Genomic DNA, 15,425 nt, shown 5'->3' with positions numbered 1-15,425 from the left:
GGTGGATGGACCTAGAGTCGGTCATACAGAGTGAAGTAAGTCAGAAAGAGAAAAACAAATACCATATGCTAACACATATATATGGAATCTAAAAGAAATGGTACTGATGAACCTAGTGGCAGGGCAGGAATAAAGTTGCAGACACAGAGAATGGCCTTGAGGGCATGGGGCGGGGAGGGGAAGCTGGGGCTAAGTGAGAGTAGCATTGACATATATACACTACTAAATGTAAAATAGATAGCTAGTAGGAAGCGGCAGCATAGCACAGGGAGATCAGCTCTGTGCTCTGCGAGGACCTAGAGGGGTGGGATAGGGACCTAGAGGGGTGGGATAGGGAAGGTGGGAGGGAGGCTCAAGAGGGAGGGGATATGGGGACCTGTATGCTTATGGCTGATTCGCTTTGCTGTGCAACAGAAACTAACACAGTATTGTGAAGCAATTATACGCCAATAAAGATCTATTTAAAAAAATCCTGTGACAAACCATAACAGAAAAGAATATGAAAAAGAATATATATATATAATATATATATATTATATATATATTAGAGTCTCTGCTGTACAGAAGAAATTAACATAACATTTTAAATCAACTACACTTAAATAAAATTTTTAAAAAAGATATCTAGTTTCAATACTTTCTTTGAAAAGCTGTTTCTTTCAACACCCCCCTTCTGATACCAATTTCTATATTAATTGGGATTTGTTTGTTTGTTTCAAATGACAGAACCTAAGTCAAAAGACTTTGTCCTGGGTGGACTATTGTCCTCCTAAAATTCATGCCCACCTGGAACCTCAGAATGTGACCTTAATTGGAAATAGGTTTTTGCAGATCTAATGAGTTAAGATGAGGTCATGCTGGACGAGGGTGTCTTTATAAGAAGAGGGAAATTCGGACAAAGACACAGATGCGTAGGGAGAATACACTTTGAAGACAGGGGTAGAGATTAGGGTGATGCGTGTACCAGCTGTTGGATGCTAAGAATTGCAGGCAGCCCCCAGAGGATAAGAGAGAGGCCTGGAATAGATTCTCCCTCAGAACTTCTGGAGGGAATCCACCCTGCCAACACCTCGATTTCGAACTTCTATCCTCCGGAACTGTGAAAGAATACATTTCTGTTGTTTTAAACCGCCCAGATTGTGGTAATTTGTTACAGCAGCTCTAGGAAACGCGTCGAGATTTTGAGCAGCATATGGGAGGAAGGCTTAAGGGTGCAGGGGGCTTTCAGAAGAACCCAAGGGTAAGAATGCAACGGGACCTGAAAAAGATGCACGGACCGAGAGCTGTAAAGTTGCCCCAAATCCTGTCTCGTGTCTGTGATCCTCTCTTGCCCTGCACGCACCTGCCTCACAATCTTCTCTCAACCTCCGTTGCTCTGCACAGCAGACTCTCTGATTTCTTTAGTCCTCTTTTTTTTTTTTTTTTTGGCCGTGCCGCGCAGCACGTGGGATCTTAGCTCCCCAACCAGGGATCGAACCTTCGTCCCGTGCGTTGGAAGTACGGAGTCTTAACCACGGGACCACTAAGGAATTCCCCTCTTGCGTCCTTTCGATGGGCATAAGAGGCCGCACAGCTCCCCAGCTCACATGTTACAGCGCCCAGGCTCCACGTACCTGAAGAAACACTGTTCTAGTTCTTAACCCATATTCTGGGGAAGATCACTGCTTGGCAAACCTGGCACCAGGCGACCACCCCTGGTTCCATCAACCTGGGCAGGCTCAAAGGCAAGCACACCTGACCAAGACTGCAATATAGCCACGGGGATGCACTGGCGGGGGAGTGCTTCTAGAGAAAGGAGCTGGACACACATCCCAAGAGCGTGGTGCCCTTGTCATCTGGTGCCTCCCCGGATTGGAGCTCCCATTGGCTGAAGACCTGCTATCCACTGACAGAGTTCCCGGATGCCACCTGTATTCCCAAATGAGTCCTTCTCCCGGGGGCTCATCCCTGTACAGGGTCACCCCTGTTCCTCATTTGCAGACATGTGACCATCTATCTGGCTGCAGTACAATATGGTTGGAGCCCAGGCAGGATGGAACAATGGCTCATCTAATGTCCTGATGTAAAGAGCGGTTAGAGGCATTAGCTCTGACTTGGGGAGAGGAAATCAAGTTTTACATTTTTGCATTTTTATTACACATTTGGCAAAGTGTGACTAGAAAATGAAACAGAAAGAAAAACATCTGTCAGCCTCCTCCCACACAGCTTTCACTGTTCTAAGTCACCTCCTGCTACACACGTGCGTGTATGGGGCACTTATGCTGTGGGAACCCAGCACAGAGGCAATTCTGCATTGAGCCCTTTTCACTTCGTGATGGGATCACTTCCCATGATGCCCCAGGTCTTCAGAATCACTATTTTCAATGGCTGCATACTATTCCATTCAGTGGATGGACCATGCCTTCCTCTGGACAGTTCTGTCCAAGGGGAAGACCCTCCACAATGCTGAGGTGACACATTTTCTTCCTCTCACTTTGGGTTCATGGGCCAACTTACTGCTGCTGCTTGTCTGATAGACTCCACACCCTCCGGGTCATCTGACTTCAGGGTCATAGGAAGGCTGCCACCTAGTGGTGAAGCTATTGACCTAGGCACACCGGGTCCACTAATCCCACCTGCCAACTGGGTGACCTTGGCCAGTTACCCAAGGCACTGCCTCAGTTTCTTCCTTCCAGAAGTTCAAACTCAAGGTGTCAGCAGGGCCGCCCCCTCCGTAGACTCTAGGAGAGATTCCTTCCTGGCCTCTTCCAGCATCTGGTGGCTGCAGGAGGCCTTCAGCTGGTGGCCACATCCTTCCAATCTCTGCCTCCGTCTTCACGTGGCCCTCTCCCATTCCTGTCTGTGTCCTCCTTTTGTCTGTCTTGAATCTTCCTCTGTCCTTCTCTTACTGATGCTTTTTCTGTCTGTGGGAAAAGAACCCAGTTGGATGCTTTCTCATTGAGGTTTTTAGCGTTTCACATGACAGTGCTCCTCAGAATGGGCGCCTTTAAAGATAGCTATCTAGAGCGGCATGTTCTAGGTAGATAGAAGCTTTTAGAGCAGGGGGTAAAGTGTGTACCGGGATGTCATCGGGGGAGAGCAAGGCCCAGCTCCATCCAGCACTGCCTCTTCTGCACCCTATTTGCAAAGCGTTGTCTGTCTCCAGACCACTTTCACTGAAACATGTCTTTTTAGTCTCGCAAGCTCTCTGAAGTTGGCATCACAACTTTTTATTATCATTTTACAGAGGAGGAGACAGACTGGACGATGTGGGAGCAGGTCTAGGTCTCAGGGCTCCCAGAAGAGAAGGTTCTAGAATACCCAACCCCCAGCCCCATCAGACCCCACGGGCTGAGTCTCCAGGGCCAGAGAATAAAGGCCTTGCCTCTGAACCTTCTGTGCTGCACCCCCTCCCATTCTGTGACTCCAGCTAACTGCCTAAATCATTGTACTCCAGGCTTTTAACACGATGCCCTTGCTTTCTGCACATCCTTTCTGGCCCCAAGGCATTCAGCCTGGTCCTTCCCTGCATCCCCCCAGCATCATTCTAATATTTTTTCTTTAAATAAAAATTTGCAAATTTATTTATTTTTTGGCCGCGGCACATGGCATGTGGGATCTCAGTTCCCCGACCAGGGATCAAACCCACGCTCCATGCATTGGAAGCGTGGAGTCTTAACCACTGGACCTCCAGGGAAGTCCCATAAATAAATTTTAGATTTTAGAGTAGTTTCAGATTTACAGAGAAGTTGCAAAGATAGCATAGGGAGTTCTCATATATTCCACACCTAGTTTCTCCATTGCTAACATCTTACATTGCGATGGTACTTTTGTCACAAGTACATGACTATTAACTAAAGTTCATACTTCATCCAGATTACCTTAGTTTTTACCTAATGTCCCTTTTCTGTTCCGAGATCCCAGCCAGAACACCACATGACATTTCGTTGTCATGTCACCTTAGGCTGCTCTTGGCTGCAACAGTTTCTCAGATTTTCCTCGTCTTTGATAATCTTGACAGTTATGAGGAGGGCTGGTCAGGTATTTTTGTAGACCGTTCCCTCATTTGGGTTTGCGTGGTGGTTTGGGTTTTGTTTTTTTGTTTTTTTCTCATGACTAGACTAGTGTTTATGGGCTCTTGTGGGGAAGACCACAGAGTAAAGTGTCATTCTCGTCACATCACATCAAGGGTGCCTGCTGTCAACATACTTACCACTGATGATGGGAACCTTGATCACCTGGCTGTGGTGGTGGCTGCCAGGCGTCTCCACTGGGAAGTCCACCTTTGTCCCTCCTTCCCTTGTGTCCTCTTTGGAAGAAGTCACAAGCCTACACTGAAGGGGTGCTGAGTTCAGCTCCTCCTACGTGAGGGCAGGTGAAGCCTCTTCCCAAATTATCTGGTGTTCTTCTGTGCAGGAGATTAGTCTCCCTTGTTTATTTATTTATTCAATCATTTACTTATATCAGTCTGGACTCACAGATATTTATTTTATACCTTGGGCTCTTTTTTTTTTGTCATTCACTTTAAAAATAATTTATTGAATTAAATATAATGACAACTGTTCTGATAGTAAAGATAAATAAAAAATGATCTCTGCCTTCAAAGAATTTAAATTCTCAATCTTTCCTGCTTATTATGATTTAAATACTATTAGTTGTTTTGTTTTTGCGGTACGCGGGCCTCTCACTGTTGTGGCCTCTCCCGTTGCGGAGCACAGGCTCCGGATACGCAGGCTCAGCGGCCATGGCCCACGGGCCCAGCCGCTCCGCGGCATGTGGGATCTTCCCGGACCGGGGCACGAACCCGCGTCCCCTGCATCGGCAGGCGGACTCTCAACCACTGCGCCACCAGGGAAGCCCTAAATACTACCAGTTTTAAATTTAATTTCCTAATTTCTCTTCCCAGATTTATGTTGTAGAAGTATTCATTTGTTTCTTAGAAGTTTACAGCTGTAGTGTTAATAATATGGGAGATGTGAATTAATCTTTTAAGGTGGCAACGCTCCAGGCAAACGGCTGTAGCTCTGCAGGAAAGTTACACTCTCCTGAGGGCTGTAGTCTCATGGCTGATTATTAACACCCCATAGTATGTCCATAGGGAAAGAGCTGGGTACAGATTTTATACCTTGGGTTCTAATCCAATAATGCCTTATTTTGTTGCTCAAACTGTCCCCTCACCGGCCATTAGAAGCCTGTTCAGTTCACTGCCGTGTCCCTAACCCCATCACTGTGGCGTTTCGTTTCGTTTTTGCTGTGTTCTTCTCTTTCTGGCACTGTAAGATGCTCCAGGCTCATCTTGTCTATTTCCTGTCCTCATCAAAGAATCAGCCATTTCTCCAAGGAGTCCTGGTCTTTTTATTGAGCAGAGTGGGATTAGAGACCCAGATCTGGGTGCTGGCTGTGTGCTCGTTGCTTCTTGGGGGTTACTATTTCTAGAACTTTAGGGTTGGCAGAGCAAGGAAGTATATACGTGTATATTGTAGACTTTTTAACATGTAAATCACAGCCCAGCTCAGCTTAGAACCCTCCCTCTGCTTCTCATCACTCTTTCAGCCAAATCCCAAATATCCCACTGCCCCTCCCCAGATCCTTCCCTTTGCTGTTTGCACCCACCTCACCTCCAGCCTCCCTGGCCTCTTTCCTGGTCCTCCAACGTGCTCAGCACCTTTGCACTGGCCTGTTCCCTCCGGCGGGGATTCCCTTCCATCCAGCAGGGCCTTCCCTCCCCTCGTGCAGATCCTCGCTCTGCTGGAAGGTCCTGACCGCCAGTGTCCCCTCCCCCACCCCTCTCCCCTCCTAACCTGCTGAATATTTCTTTGCAGCACTTAGTACTCCATGACACTGTATCCTATTTTCATTCTTCATAGTTTCTCTTCTCACTGGAGTGTAAGCCCCAGGAGGGCAGGTCTTTGGCTCATACAGTGCTATATCCCAAAGCCCGGAACTTGCCAAATGAATCAGTGTTGCAAAACCTGGGTCAACCCCGGTGTATGAAGGTGCAGGGGCTGGATCCAGCCTTATGACCCCAAACCCCGCTCCCCCCCCCCTTTTCACATTTCTCCCGCACCCTAGACTAGGAAGAGCTTTAGAGGATTTGTTTAAAGCCAGCTGCTGTTTCTGGAGCATTGACTGTGCTAAAGGCGGGATCATCCGCTCAGGGAACCCTCCCCAGCGCACGGTCAGGAGGTGCTGAAGGGACTACCCCAGGGTTGCACGGCTGGGATTTGAACCCAGGCAGCCTGGGTTTTGAGTGTGTGTTTTGGGGTTTTTTGTTTTTTGTTTTTTTGCGGTACGCGGGCCTCTCACTGCTGTGGCCTCTCCCGCTGCGGAGCACAGGCTCCGGATACGCAGGCTCAGCGGCCATGGCCCACGGGCCCAGCCGCTCCACGGCATGCGGGATCCTCCCGGACCGGGGCACGAACCCGCGTCCCCTGCATCAGCAGGTGGACTCTCAACCACTGCGCCACCAGGGAAGCCCTGGGTTTTTTTTTTTTAAGATTTAATTTTTTATTTATTTTTGGCTGTGTTGGGTATTCGTCGCTGCGCGCAGGCTTTCTCTAGTTGCGGCGAGCGGGGGCTACTCTTCGTTGCGGCGCGCGAGCTTCTCATTGCGGTGGCTTCTCTTGTTGCGGAGCTCGGGCTCTAGGCGCGTGGGCTTCAGTAGTTGTGGCGCACGGGCTTATTTGCTCCGCGGCATGTGGGATCTTCCTGGACCAGGGCTCAAACCCGTGTCCCCTGAATTGGCAGGCGGACTCTCAACCACTGCGCCACCAGGGAAGCCCCCGAGTGTGCGTGTTTTACAAAAAGGATAACTCGATTTCTGTTTGGAGCTCTCATCCAGGTGGGCCCAGAAACTCAGTCCCCATCAGTTCAGCCCTGGTCCCACAGGAGCCAGGTTCATCTGGGCCACCTCTGGCTTGTCTGGGTCTTCCTGGGCCCTTCGGTCCAGCTCTGACCTGAGGTGAATGAAGTGCGAGGGCACAAACCATCCACCCCCGGGTCATTCCCCACATGGCAGGCACAGCCTGGAGCCCCAGCTTCTCTTCCTCAGGTATCCCCCCCGGCCATCTCTCTGCACTCCCTGGAACCTGTGTCCTCAAAAGTCAGACTTTCCAGGAATCAAGCCTGACCTTGGCCGAGTTCTCCACCCATCTGCACTGCCCTTCCATTGCCACCACCATTATATTGTTGTCCCCAGAAGGCAGCAGCTTTCTCGTTGTGCTGACAGGGACCTGCAGTGAGGATGCATTTTACATCTTGACTTAATGGTCACCCACACATACCTATAAATGGGACAAAAAGCCTCAGGGAGGGATACCACCCTTACTACGTGGAATACAATCTGGTATTGTTTATTCTGTTGCATTTTTATAAACTTGACCTGCTGAGTGGATTTCCAGTACACTAATGTGTTAATACGTCACAACCTGCTGTCACTGCTATTGAAAAATATTGTCCTAGAGCAGAAACACCCCATCCCACAAAGCACAAAGATGCTGATCTGGAATAACCCAATAACTACCATTTTCTGGGGGTTCACTCTGTGTCAGGTATCCTTAGGAGCACTTTACATGTATTAACTCATTTAATCCTAACAACAATTCTAAACGTTGAAAGCCATTATCAGCATCCTTGTTTTTCAGATGAGGAAATGGAGGCACAGAGAGCTTAAGCCACTCACCTGAGGTCACACAGCTCCACAGTGGCCGTGCCAGGCACTTTGGCTGCAGGGAAGGTGCTCTTAATTGTGAATCTTCACCACACTTTCCTTGGCCAAGGCAAATGGGCAAGGGTTTGAGCTGGATAATTTTTGCCCTGCCTGGAAGGAAAGGCCCCTCGGCAAAGTGGGCTTCGTGCCAGGATGGGGCATGGAGGCAGGTGTCTGGAGCCCGTTGTGGAGGGGCTGAGGAAGTGAGCTCCTCACTTGTCCCCCTGCAGCCAGGTGCTCATCTTGGCTCCGGCTACACTGAGTTAACCCTGCTGCGGGCATGTGTGGGTGGCGGTGGTGAAAACACTCAAGGTCGAACAGAGCAGAGACGCTTACTGCATCCGTGAGAAGCTGTGGAGGCTGGCTTGGCGTTTGGAGGGGGAACTTCTGCAGGACAAGGTGGCAGGCCCAGAAGGAAACTGGTCTGGAGGGCTCTGTGTGCTCCTCTGAGAGGCCCGCGGGGTGCCTCCTGTCCATCCGAGCCGTTCTCCACCGACCAGCTGCCCCCTTAATACCCAAGATCTCTTTTCCCTTCCATAAAATGGGGCCAAAGTCTTTCCCAGTCAGGAGGTCACGGGAGTAACATGTGTTGACTTCCCTACAGCCCAAGTGCCACTTTTCTTCTAGGACTGCTATAAATTCTCCACCTTGGCGGGCCCATTTCACTTACAATTCAAAAGGAACTTGAAGTAGCTTCCTCCAAAACACACATGACAACAGTTAAAAATAAAGTGAGAAAGAGAGATCAGAAATTGTAGAGAGAAAGGCAGAAGTCTACTGGGAACTTGAGGGGCCATATTGACCGTACTTGTTGCCACAGTTAGCTTGACTTTCCTGGTACCCCAGGCAAAAGAGGGGAATAAGTCTTACGGTTTGGTCTCTAAAAGGAAGTGCATTGGGGTTTCAGGAAAGTGAAACTTCTTGGACTGGGGCATAAGCAGTGTGGCATGGGCAAAGAATCGAGGATCTGGAAGCAGTTAGACACTGACTGTGTGGCCCCTCAAAAGGATTCAACCTTCCTGAGCCTCAGTTTTCGTATCTTTCAAGTGAGGATGATAGTCAATAGCCAATAGCCTTGGGCAATAGACAATAGCCTTGGGAGGCTATTGTGGAGATCAGAGATAACAGCGTGTGAAGCACATCTGAGCACTTGGCAGGTCTCCCGTCTTGGCAGGTCTCCCGTCTTGCATATTACAAAGCATGATCTGACTGGCGGTCAGCAAATACTTATTCAACGAAGAGCTCCTTTGGATGATGCAAAAGCGTTCCTAATCTGACTGTTTCTTACAACCAGCTCTGAAAACCAGCAAGCAGTGTTTAAATTACAACCAGGCAAAAGCAGGGCTAGGACAGATGTTTGGAAACATCCAAACCTGCCATCAGATTTTCTCTCTGAAATGTCCATTTGTCTTCCAGCTTTTGACGGTATCGCCCTGGAGTGGTCCTGGCCTGGGGTAGGAGTGAGGCTGTGAGCCTCAGATGTCCTGTTGGGAAGGATGTACACTCCTGGGGACAGACCCAACATTCTCTGCCAAAGAGACCCACGGTCCCTCCTGGTTCCTCCACAGGTATCATCCAGTTGAGAGATCAGAGCCTGCATCCTAGATCTTAGAAAACTGGGACCACTTAGTAACCCACTCATCTTGCCCAAATTCTCTCCTCTTTCCTGTCTAGACACAGAACCGCCTGCTCCTTCCGTTGCTGTAGCCAGCACTGAGCCCGAGACGGTCCTGAGAGGCCAGGGAATCTCTTGGATAGAAAGAGCCCCTCCCCAAGCCTCAGTGTCTTCATCTGTCCAAGGGAACCAAACAGGTGCTTTACCTCGCAGGCTGGGTTGGGGAGGGTCCTTTAAGTCATTTGATTAAGCTATTGACTGGCTCATCCCCCATCACATCCTAGAAGGATCTGAAGCCACTACTGTAATCTGGGGCGGGGCGCGGCGGGGGTGGGGGGGTGGCGCGCTGGCCCCCAACCCCCATGCTCTCTACCCATCAAAGCCTGGAGGCCACCGTTTCCCTCCAGGGCTGAGCGGAGTGGGACTTTGAGCTCCAAGCTCCGCCCCACTTACCCTCCCTCCTGCCCAGTTCCCTGCACTTGGCTTTGGGGGTGCTCCTGGCTGCCTTCCGCTTTTCTCTGGCCACTGATGAAATTCTTTAGTGTGTGAATGTGGAAGGCGTGGGGCTCTTATGGGCTCTTAGGACCTTTATTTGGTTGTTTTCTTTTATATATAAATACATATAAACTTGTTTTGAAGAAGGTCAAGGTGCAGCTTCCAGAGGCCCTGGAATGATGCCCCTCCAACCGCAGACGGGGTGGGGACTTGGGGGGCGGGAGGGGAGGGCGCAGCTGCAGAAGAAGCTGCAGGAGGACCTGTTGTTTTTCCTGTTGCAAGTAAAAAGGAAACAAAGTGGGAAGTGGAGTATGCGGGCTGTCAGCAGGCGGGGCGCCCCTACCGCGCCCCGCCTCCCTCCCTCGAGGCTCACTCGCGCCCAGCGCCGTCGCTCCCAGCGGCCGCCGGCCCGAGCCGCCCCAGCCCCTGCCAGCCGCGCCGGGACCGGTAAGCGCTCGCCTCAGGCTGCGTCTGGGAGGTGGGGGAGACGACCGGGGCCGGGGACTTCGGGGGACCTCGGGGAGCCGCGGGACCGGCTTGCGGACTTCTCCCGGCGCGTACAGCCCGTGCGCCCCGGCTCTGTGCGCCCGCCCGCGTCCAGGGAGCCCGGGACCTGGGCCAAGGCTGTGCGCGGGGTCGGGGCCGCCCCCTGAGCGTCCGCCGAGAGGGGTGCGCACAGCTCCCCTGCGCCTGGACTGCTTGCCCCGCGGAGCGGGACGGGCTGCGCTCCCAGCGGCTTTGCGACCTCGCGTGCACCCGCCGAGGCGCGGGGAGACGGACAGCGCTCAGCCGCGTGCGCCCTGTCCCGGGCGCTGGCGAGCGGCACCCCAGGGCGCCCCGGCTGCGCCGCGGGGTGCAGGCTACTCTCCTTAACGGCGGTGCCGACCCCTGCTCCCGTCGAGCGGTGGGGAGAGGGGTGCGCACACGTCCCCGGCGCCCTGGCCCGGCGCGCCCTCCCCAGCTCTGGTGAGCGGGGCCCTGGGCTGGAGAGCGGCCGGCGAGGACGTTGCCGGGCGCGTGGACGCGCGGCCGGTCCCTCTCCGGCCCACTCCGGCCGGGCTCCGGCCGCGGGCGCCGCTCACCGCGTGTTTACTGCAGCCGCGCGGCGGAGATCAGCCCCCGGATCTGCGGCTGGGCCCGGGTTACGGCGGCAAAACCGCCTTCAGCTTTGCATTTCCGGACTCTTTTTTTCTTTCTTCTTTTAAATACTCTTACCCGTAATTCAGCCTGAATGAGGCTTCTTCTTTTTTTTTTTTTTAAATCGAGTTTCCTGTTTTTATTTAGGCTTCGTCTTCTGCACCCCTTTCTTTGAGATCGAGGAGAGGGGAACAGGGAGAACTTTCTTGGGGACCAGGATGGGGGACACTGCTTTGCCGTCTGCGCCCTGCTCTGGTGGGGAGATGGAGGTCCAGGGGGCCAGGAGAGGACTGATAGGAGGCCCCGAAAAGCGCGCTCCCAGAGGGGAAGCGAGTGGGGATGGGATTTCCGGGGTCGGAGTGGAGTGGGGGGCGTCCTGGGGCGGCCCACGTACCAGGTTCTCGCACAGCACCCTTGGGATCCCCCCAGTTTGCAGATGGAGCGCTCTGGCGCCCTCGGATGATTGAGCAGCTTTCACTTCGTTCAGGTGTCCCCTGGAAGGAGGGACCTGCGGGGTCTCGAACCCCACCGTACCATCAAGTGGGGCTTCTTCCCCCGGGCTCCTGCAGAGCCCCAGTGGCCGCCACCCTCAGAAATTTCCTGCACGGTCACGCGTGTGTGCGGGGCTGTTGTGCCTTGGGGCCGGGAGCGGGTTCCTTCCCCAGGAATCTCGGAGGGAAAGGTTCACTGCTCCAAAGGGACTTTGAAACCGAGGACTGATCCCACTGAGCACTTCCCGAAGGGGTGCACACCCCTGGAGTGACTGACAGTGCCTTGGTGTTCTTGTCAAGTGAATGGTACCACAGGGGACTCTTCCCCTCCAAAGAATTGACTGTTTTTACAGGTGGTTTTCGGTTAACCATAGGAGCTGAATGATGTCTCCATTTTCACCGGAGGAAACGAAGGCTCAGAAAAGTTAAATAACTTCCCGACCCACACGTTTACAATTAGCTGATCCAGAATCCCGGTTCCTTCAGATGCCAAGCGTTTAATCATCTGATGGTGTAGCTGCTTGCAGATGAAGGAGAAGTTTGCTAGTAGTTCTCTTGTTGTGGGGACGGGGGACTCGGGGTGTCCTTTCGGAGCCACCTGGATACTCTCCTGTAAAACCCTTCTACCGTTACCCACCCGGTTTGATTGATGTGACAAGTGGGGACGAAGATTCTTCTGATTTAGCAGGCCGTCACCAAACACAAGGAGACAGGAACAGAGCTTTCTCTGCTCTCTCTAGAGCAGAAATTGCCAACCCTTTAGCCTTTCCATGCCCTGCTGTGGCTTGATTTCCTGACTGAGATTCCGTCCACCCTGGTTCATGAGGGCACTGCCTGGCACATGCTGAGGTTGGTTCTCTTTCGGTGCTTTCACCAAAGTAATGGAAGACACCCTGGAGTGTGGGGATTGGGTGGGAGGTGGGGTGTGCTCTCAAAACCTAGTTGTTAGTTGCCAGCTCTAAAGACAGCCAAGCTTACCTCCTTCTGAGCTCCACTCCCCTCACCTTCTCCACCCATGTTTGGAAGCGACGCTGGCCGCTCTGCGAATATAGCTGTTTCTGGAATTAGGGCAACTGCCCCAGAGGCCCTCCCGGCCATGCCGATGCCCCTTTCCAGCAGGATAAGCTGCATTTCTGCAGCCTTGGTCCGTGCCCGGGGAGGGTACGTAAAGCATACCTTTGCACGATGCTGCGGGCTCCATCCTTTCTCTTGCTTTATTACGTTTAGCAAGTGTTTACCGCGATCCCCGGTGGGGGGTGAGGGGGGCGGGCCAAGGGGCTGTGCTAACAACAAGGCAGGCAGGCAGGGCGGGTACCAGCCCCAGGGGGACCTTACCCGGCACAGACAATCCACAAATAGAGACCAGCTTCAGACCCGGTTAGACTTCGTGCCTGGTCGAGGGAAATCGTGGTGGGGGGCGGGGGTGAATGGGGGGATGTGAGGGGTTGGTTCCTGCTTCACCTTGTTTTTCTTCAATTGCACAGTTAAAGGGAGAAGTGAATGTGCAACTTATGAAGCAATTCCCCTTTGGCTGGCTTATTTTTCAAAACCATTTTTGTTTACAGAGCAGTTTCCTCCCTCCAGCTGCTTCTGTGGGTCTGACCGTGGGGCTTGGGGCCCCATCAAATGTTTCCTTACCGTGGGACCTCAGAAGAGCTCTTTCAGTCACTCTCCAGGGGACCAACACGTTTCCCAGCCAAGCTGTGGGAGGGGCAGGTCCGGAGGGCCGTGCTCTGGGCGGGTCAGGGAGTGTCAGTGCCGGGCTGTCTGGGAGTGAGACGCGTGTGGTCATTAACCACCAGCCTAGGATGGCTGGAGCCTGACTGGTTTGAGAGGGAGGAAAACATTCTCGTCAACATTCTCGTCTTGGTGCCACTGCCAGTGTTTCGTAAATGACAAAGGTTGCAAAACTCCTCTCTCCTTACAGTGAATGCTAAAACTGAATTTTCTATTTGGTTGGTGGAAATCCCCAGCAATCATATCAGAAATGCTGCCAATTTCAAGATGGAAAAAAAAAAAATTTGAAAGCCCAGGAACCTCCCTCCTCACTCTCTCCTTGCAGACAAACACTGACTTTCTTTGGGTCATTCCAAAATATGGCCCACTCTCCCCTCCCTTGGGGTCGGCCCGGTCCCTGGGGCCTGAGGTTGGCGTTGCACCAGCTTGGTGTGCAGGAGAACCCTCCGCTCCCGCCGCGGAAGTGGTGACCTCACCCATTCAGAGAAGGCTCTCTGAGCTTCTCCTAGAAATGGGTGCTTTCCAAGCCCACCTACTTTCTGAGCCGAGAGGGAGAGTGTTGGGAGTGATGGGTGTGGCTGTTTCTAAGTGGTATTTCAGTTCGCTTCTGTTTCTTTCTCTTTGGGGGAAATTGCGAGCCTCAGAATCCCCAGTTGTAACATTGAAATAGCAGTGTTACCGCCAGTCTTAAAGATTTCATATATTCATTTGTAAAGTGCCAGGTACACAGTGAAACACATAACGTCTGTAAAGGAGCTGGTGTGTAGAAGGGGATCTGTAAGTGATTTATTGTTTTCCCACTATCCCAACGTAGCCACTGCCAATTTGGGTATCTTTTCCTTTTTAAAAATGTGCATTTTTAATTGTGACTAGCAGGCACGTGCTTTTTTATCTTAATTTTTATGTTTCAATTGTGGTAAAATATATATCTAATTTACTATTTTGACGTACGTTCACCTTGTTATGAACCATCCCTACCATCCATCTCCAGAATTTTCTTGTCTTGCAAAATTGAAACCCTTTACCCCTTAAACCCTAGTTCCCTATACCCCTTTCCACCCAGCGCCTGGCAACCACCATTCAACTTCCTGTCTCTGAATTTGACTACTCTTGGTATTTAAGTGGAATTGCACAGTATTTGTCCTTTTGTGACTGACTCCTTTCACTTAGCATAATAGCCTCTAGATTCATCCACGTTGCAGCATGTGTCAGGATCCCCTTCTTTTTTGGGGCTGAATAATATTCCATTGTATGGATGGACCACATTTTGCTTATCCAGTCATCTATCAATGAACACTTGGGGGCTTCCCTGGTGGCGCAGTGGTTGAGAGTCCACCTGCAATGCGGGGGACGCGGGTTCGTGCCCTGGCCTGGAGGATCCCGCGTGCCGCGGAGCGGCCGGGCCCGTGAGCCATGGCCGCTGAGCCTGTGCTCCTCAATGGGAGGGGCCACGGCAGTGAGAGGCCCGCGTGACGCATTAAAAAAAAAAAAAAAGAACATTTGGGTTGCTTCCACTTTGGGGTTATTGTGAATAATGCCACTTTGAACTTGGATATACAGATGCCTGTTTGGGTCCTTGCTTTGAATTCTTTTGCATATATAACCAGAAGTGTAATTGCTGGCTTATATGGTAATCCTATACTTAATTTTTTGAGGGGCAAAGCATGTGCTTTTGTAACTTGCTTTTTCACTTAACATGGGCACATTAGCATTTTTCCACATTGCTTCATCACCTGGCCGCCCTTTTATTGGCAGTATAAGTGTCATAATGCAGGGACACCATCATTTTCTTGGTCATCCTCTATTGTGGGACATTTATGTTGCTTCCAGACACACACACACACACACCACTTTTGAAATACTGTAACGGATATTTTCAGGTATCTGAGTTTTCACAAATTATCACATTAAAGGCATTGACCTTTTTTTTTTTTTTTGTGGTACGCGGGCCTCTCACAGTTGTGGCCTCTCCTGTTGCGGAGCACAGGCTCCGGACGTGCAGGCTCAGCGGCCATGGCTCACGGGCCCAGCCGCTCCACGGCATGTGGGATCTTCCCGGACCGGGGCACGAACCCGCGTCCCCTGCTTCGGCAGGCGAACTCTCAACCACCGCGCCACCAGGGAAGCCCCGGCATTGACCATTTTTATGGCTCCTGAAGCTAAATGTTTTTCCAAGAAAGATAGGACCAGTTTATCCCAGTGATATATAATAGTTTCATGACACTCTTGCTGGCATTTAAAATAATATTGGAAAAAAATGTTT

Source organism: Globicephala melas, chromosome 1, assembly GCF_963455315.2.
Source record: "Globicephala melas chromosome 1, mGloMel1.2, whole genome shotgun sequence".
NCBI lineage: Eukaryota > Metazoa > Chordata > Mammalia > Artiodactyla > Delphinidae > Globicephala > Globicephala melas.
This window is presented reverse-complemented; position numbering follows the sequence as displayed.